Below are 6,751 nucleotides of genomic sequence, written 5' to 3' on the forward strand. Positions count from 1 at the left end.
TTTCTTACTGTTAAAATAGTTTCTTCTTTCAGGCAGCTGTCATGAAAGGCAGGAATGAGGAGAAATGGAGAATAATCATGGGATCAGAGAATGGTTAAAGTTGGCTGGGACATCTAGAGATAATCTGGTCCAGCTGCCTGCTCAAGCAGGGACACTTAGAGTATTGCCCAAGACCATGTCCAGGGGGCTTTTGAAGAACTCCAAGGAGGGAGACTCCGCAACCTGTGCCAATGCTCCAACACCCACACTCCACAAAAGTGTTTCCTGATGTACACAGGGAGCCTCCTGTGCTCTAGTTTGTACCTAGTGCCTCTTGTCCTGGCACTGGGCACCACCGAAATGAACCTGCATCTACTGTCCTTGAACTCCTTTCAGGTATTTATACACATTGATGAGATCCCCCCTGAGCCTCCTCTTCTCCAGGCTGAACAGTCCCAGCTCTCACAGCCTCTCTTCACAGGAGAGGTGCTTCTGTCCCTTCATTGTCTTGGTAGCCATCCATCGGACTCTTAACAGTATGTTCAAGTCTCTCTTATACTTGCGGCCTCACCAATGCTGAATACAGTGGAAGGATAACCTCTCTTGACGTGCTGACAATACTTTGCCTGATGCAGCCAAGAATACCATTAGTTGTCTTAGCAACAAAGGCACATTGCTGACTCATGTTCGACTTTGTGTTCATCAGGACTCCAAGGTCCTTTTCTGAAACACTGTTTTACAGCTAGGTGACTCACTGCATGTCCTCGTATCTGGGGTTGTTCCTTTCCAGTTGCAGGAGTCCACACTTCCTGTTGAACTTTATGACATTCTTTTTAGCCCACCTCTCCAGCCTGTCAAGGTCCTTCTGGATGGCAGCACAGCCCTATGCTGAGTCTGTCACTCCCCTGAGTTTCATGTCATCTGCAAATCTACTGAGGGTGTGCTCTACCTCATCATCCAGACTGTTAATGAAATTGTTAAACAAAACTGGACCCAGTATTGACCCCTGGGATACTCCACTCATTCCTGGCCTCCAACCAGACTTTGTGCTGCTGACCACTATCATTTGGTCTGGCTGTTCTGCCAATTTTTAATCCACCTCACTGTCTGTTCAACCAGGCCATACTTCAGCAGCTTCTATAGGAGGATCTTATGGGGGACTCCCTGTAATCTTGACCCAACAGCTCTCTGCCTGCCCCTCATCCATCCCCAGACAGTGCTCCATGTGCTCCAGCTGCTCGTTGACATCAAGCATGATGCCCCCTTCATGCCTCCCCTGCCTGTCCTTCCCAAAGACACTTATCAACATGCCAGCAGTCGAGTCATGGGAGCCATCCCACCACATCTCCTTTATGCTGATAAGATCACAGCCCTGGAAGCGTATGCACACCTCTAACTTCTCTTGTTTATTCCCCACACAGGCATTTCAGAGGGGTACCCCAGCACGTTGTGTTACTAGAAGGTGTTTGAGGGAGTTCTCCATAATAATGCCTTGTAGGCATTTCCTTGCTAGCCTGCAAGTGCTGGAAGTAGCCTGCTTTAGCCCTATCATTCATTTTGCGATCCCTGCCTGCCACATCACCCTGTGCCCCTTGTTGGAAGCCCCGTGCGTCACTCCTTCACAGGGCCGCTGGGTACTCTCTCCCTCTTCCTAGTTTATTGCCCTACTTATGAGATCAGCCATCCTATTGGCAAAAATGTCCTTGCCCCACTTAGAGAGGTGTACCCCATCTCTCCCAAGCAGACCCTGATCCTCAAACAGGGTCCCACAGTCACAGAACCCCAAACCCTGTTGCCCACACCAGTTCCACAGCCAATTTTTGACCTCTTCTATCAGTGCCCTCTTTCTCATGTCCTTTCCTCTCATCAGCAGGACTGAGGAGGTCAGCACCACCTGAGCCCCCATGCCCTTGACCACTGCTCCCAGGGCTCTGTAGTCTTGTTTGATACTGCCCAGATTTCCCCTAGCAGTATCATTTGCACCCATGTGGAGTAAGAACAGGAGGTAGCAGTCAGAGCAAACATCCAGCTTCCTTGCTCTGCATCCCTGGCAGGCAGCAAACCTTCCTAATCCATAAATCAGGTTGACAGGCGAGTGTCTCTGTCCCCTGCAGCAGGGGACACCCGTTACAATGACTCACCACTATTTCCAGGCTACCTTGTGTGGTTTAGCTGAACTAGATTAATTGCTAGTAACCTAGTCTGTAACTCCAGGTAAAATGTTCGTACTGTAATTTAACTAATTTATTTATTTTTGGTGATAAAGGGCTTAATTTTCCTTAATGAAATCATAAAACACATTTGGAAGGGTTCTTAGGCAGCCATGTAGTCCAGCCTTCTACTCAGTGCAGGTCTGATGTGAAAGCTAGACCATGGTGCTCAGGGTTTGGCCTGAACATCTTCAAGGATAGAAATTCTGCAGCTTCCTTGGCCAGGCTGTTGCTGTGTTTGACTGCACTCACAAAAAAAGACTTTTTTCCATACGGTTGAAACTGAAATTTCCCTTGATGTCACTTGTGACTGCTTCATCTTGTCCTTTGTCCTGGTCCCCTGGAAGAGGAAATCTGAGGAGGGTCTTGTTCTTCTTAACCTCCAGACAGACAGCTGATGATAGCCATTAGATATCCCCATGTAGCCTTCACTTCTGAGAACTAGCACAACAGTCCCAGATTCTGAGTCTCTCCTCCTATGCAATGTGTCCCAGTTCCCCCACTGCCACCCCCCCCACTGCCACCCCATCCTTTCCTGTCTGCATTATCCATCTGATTGTCTGGACTCTTATAGAGAATGTAGGGGACGTATGTTAGACAAGCATTGTCAATGCACTACAATGTGGTGAGGAAATTCCTTTTAATGGTTATGTGCTTAACTGTTTTGTTTATGGTGGGTTAATTGTTATGGAGCAAGAGCAGAATGGGTGGCTAGAAGAAGCAGGCTGGAAAGACAAATATAAATAAAGGTAGAGCACTGTGCCAATGCTCTTCCAACATAACATGGAGAATAGAGAATATTGGGTAGTATTCTTTTTTGTTCCTAGGAAAGCCTGAAACTAAGAGGAAGAATACTGCAACATGAAGGAGCAAGCCTAGAGAAGAAGGAGGATTGAACGACCTGTCCAAGGAGCTTCTGCTGGAGAAACACAAATGCAGCAGGACAATCCTGTGGAGGTCCAAAAAACAAGTGGTTTCCTACCCTGCAAGTTTTGAAAGTGATAGTGTGCAAGATGTGTCCTCAGACAGAACCAAAGCACATGCAGTAGTAGCCTGTTTCTACAGGCTACTGTGCCTCTAGCTGTAATTACCATGACATGGTAATGGTAGACAGGCATCTAGAGTCACAGGCTACAGGACACAGCAGAGCTGGGCAAGGATTTGCCCACCTAAGACTAATCCGGGCAGGCAGGCTGCATATTCTGTCCCTGTGAAGGTTGCATTTTAAGAGGAAGTGAATAAGAATGGCATGTAGCTGGGTTATTTCTGTTCTATTGTTCTCCTCCATTCTTCATTTTTCTTTTTTTGCATACTATTTTTTTTCTACTTTTACTTCCCCATTAGTTCAAATCGATGTCTTTACTTCTCCAGTTTGGTGTTTTAAGTTATTAAGTCTGATTTGAGGATCAGAATGACCCGGATGTGCTCACTGATTCTTTATCTGCTTTTCCATCTACGTGGTTCCTCATCCTGAACTGTGGTCCACTCCTGTCATCCATCCACAGTTAAAGGTTAAGCTCTGGCTTTAGCACAGGTGCATACTTCATCTAACAATCTGCCTAAATTGGATTTTGAGGGGATTATCATGCCCAAGGGATGTGTAAATTGTTATGTGGATGAGCTGGGTAAGCCTGTTTGAGTTCACTGTTGCCTTAAGTAAGGCATGCCCTGTAGCATATGCTGTGCTTCACTGCAGCCTTGTTTTGTCTGTATAACAATGTCCATATTATTGCCATTAAATTAATTATTACCTGCAAACTCACAAACCAGGAAATTACTCGAGTAAAATACCATAATGTTAGCAAAAGCCTAAATGCAGATTTTCTGTGCGGCCTTACCACAGCTCTTTGTACATACTGTAACCATGTGATCACAGACTTTTCTTTTTCCACAGACTGCCTACTTCCTCTGCAGCATTCAGAGAATTCCACCAGTGCTTAGTTACTATACTTCATTCAAATCTTCTACTGAATGCATCTTATTATTATAATCTCTTGTGCTTCACTACATGTGTGGTCTTTCCTATAGTGCGTCTCCTTAAAAACAAACAACAACAACAGCAACAAAAAAACACAAAATGTGCCAAATTATTTTCTGAAGATCTTTGTGGTTAACTTTCGTTAAACAGGGAACTGAGACATACATGAATTCAAGCTTAAATTTTCACTAACTTTGGGTGGGTGGTTTGCTATATGTAAATTCATCTTCAAATTCTTTAAGTATTTATGTTTCTTTCTCACTATGGTTTATAAAACACTGGCTGATTTCTATCACCCATCTGAGCTGGATGCCTGTGCGTGCTCTCCCACTCAGCTCATTTCCCTTGTAACACAGTAACTAATTTAGGAACTTCTTCACTCAGAGGGTGATAAGGCACAGTAACAGGTTGCCCAGAGAAGCTGTGGATGCCCCATCCCCGGAAGTATTCAAGGCCAGGGGGCAACGGGGGCTTAGAGCAACCTAGTTTAGTGGAAGGTGTACCTGCCCATGGCAAGTGGTTGGAACTGGATGGTCTTGAAGGTCCCTTCCAACCCAAACCATTCTGTGATAACTGAGCAGAACAGGGAAGTAGCGCTTGAATTGTCTCTGTGTAATTTTTATGCAAATTCAACCCAAAATATGAACTTACAGCAGCTGGCAGTGCTGAGCTCATGTAAGCTTATGTTTCTTACAAGGACTATGTCAGTGCTTTTCAGCCCCCCTGCTACCTCTGTTAGCTGTCCTTTGTTGGAGATTTTATTATAGGAACTAAGCATTTATTGAAGGGCTGAGTGGAAAGAACTCCTGTTTCTGATGACCTGGGCAAGCCTCAGCCCCGGTCATTTGTTTGCAGACTCTCCACATGCTGCCTCTGTCTTCATTCTAATTAATGAGCTGCAAATGCATGCTACGGAGCTCTGGGTTTGGCTGGCTCTTAGCTTCTGAGAGTTTCCTCCTATTAAACACAATTCTGTCGTCCGCCTCGGTCAGCCTCTCCAAGCAAGACTTTCTCCACCCTCAGCTGTTGCTTTTCCTCTGCAGTCTAGATCTTTTTCTAAGACTTCTTTCTGACGGCACAAAGTGTGGACCTTTTTTTTATTTTGTTACCTTCTTTCGTTGTCCCAGTGCAAACAGACAACTAACATTAATTTCCAAACTTTTTATTGTTGCCTTTCTGACTGAGTGCCAGGGCTGTCTGATAAGCAAATACTAAAAACCTGTTTGACTACATTACTTGATGATTGTACAGGTTGGTTGGTGCTGTGCGTACTAGGGAAAAGTTCTTCATGCTATGTGTCGCCATCCTTGTATCCTAATCGTGCTTGCAGCTTGACAAGAGGCATTGTCAACTCTGCCCTCAATACGTCTCTGCATGCACCTTCCCAGGATGTGTCGATATGTAGACTTATCTTTGGGGAAATGCTATAACCTGAATGTGTAATGTGTCAGCTTTAACTAAACTTGCTTTGCATGAGCTTATGGGAGAAAGGAGTACGTGCTATTTTAGCAAAGAAAAGGTTGAGCCATGAATTTCCTCTAAATGAGGAAAAAAATGATTTGCAGTTCCAAATCCCACATAACAAGAGTTTTACTCTTAAGTTTCTGTTATGGCTAACTTAGTGTCTTTCAGTAACATTTCAAAAGTGCAGCAAGAACTCTGCAAATGTGTCTCTCCTGCTCTCCTGTCCTGGGGGCTTGGCAGCATAGTGTCTAAGCTTTCATTATGTTCTTCAGTTTCTCATGCATTAAGCAATTAATTATCTAAGGGTGTTTCATAAGGTCTGTAACACTACATACATTTAGTGTATCATTATATCACCTCCCCCCCCCAGCTGTGAATGGGTTTATAATAGCTTAGCTGACATAAGGTGTCAAGGTACGTTTTCTAAAACACTTTTCTCTCTGTATCAGTTGATGGGGTTCTTGGTACCACATCAGCATGGGAGAAAAAAAAAAAAAAAAAAAAAAAAGAAAATCTAGCAGAGCAGAGAGAAACACTAGCAGGAAGATTTTCTCTGATCCCTGCTTCACAACAGATACCTCCTAGAAACTGGCTGGATATTTCCCTTCTACCCTTCAGGATGTGGGGGTTTCAGGAAAAGAGATTGCTTCTTAGCCCTCCAGGGAAACTGATCTTGAGTTGCAGCCTTCTGCACATAAAAAGCACTTGTAAGTGCAAAGAGTTCTGCAGGAAAAGCTTTAGACTTTAAATTTTGGTATTATATAACTCCAATTATGTCTCCAGCAATGACAAGTAATAAAGAAGGAAAATATGGGCAAAGAAGAGAAGAAAAAGGCAGGGACAAGGAAACGGATTCCAGCAGAGTGACTGTGAGCTGCGCAATTTTAGCATCTTGATATCATAGTCCTCTCACTGGCTGGTAGGAATGATGGAATTAGCACCATCAAGTGATTTCTTTCTGATGGGTGATGAGCTACTTTCGTTCCAGATAAATGCTGCTTGCTTGGCAGTATGGTTGAAGCCTTTGCTCACCAATTTACGGACAATATTCTGCATTTATCAATTAGCAAAAGCAAGTACCCGGGGAAGTCGGTACCCTGAAAGTGATACAGGTCATGTA

This window comes from Cygnus olor, chromosome Z, assembly GCF_009769625.2.
Source record: "Cygnus olor isolate bCygOlo1 chromosome Z, bCygOlo1.pri.v2, whole genome shotgun sequence".
Taxonomy (NCBI): Eukaryota; Metazoa; Chordata; class Aves; order Anseriformes; family Anatidae; genus Cygnus; species Cygnus olor.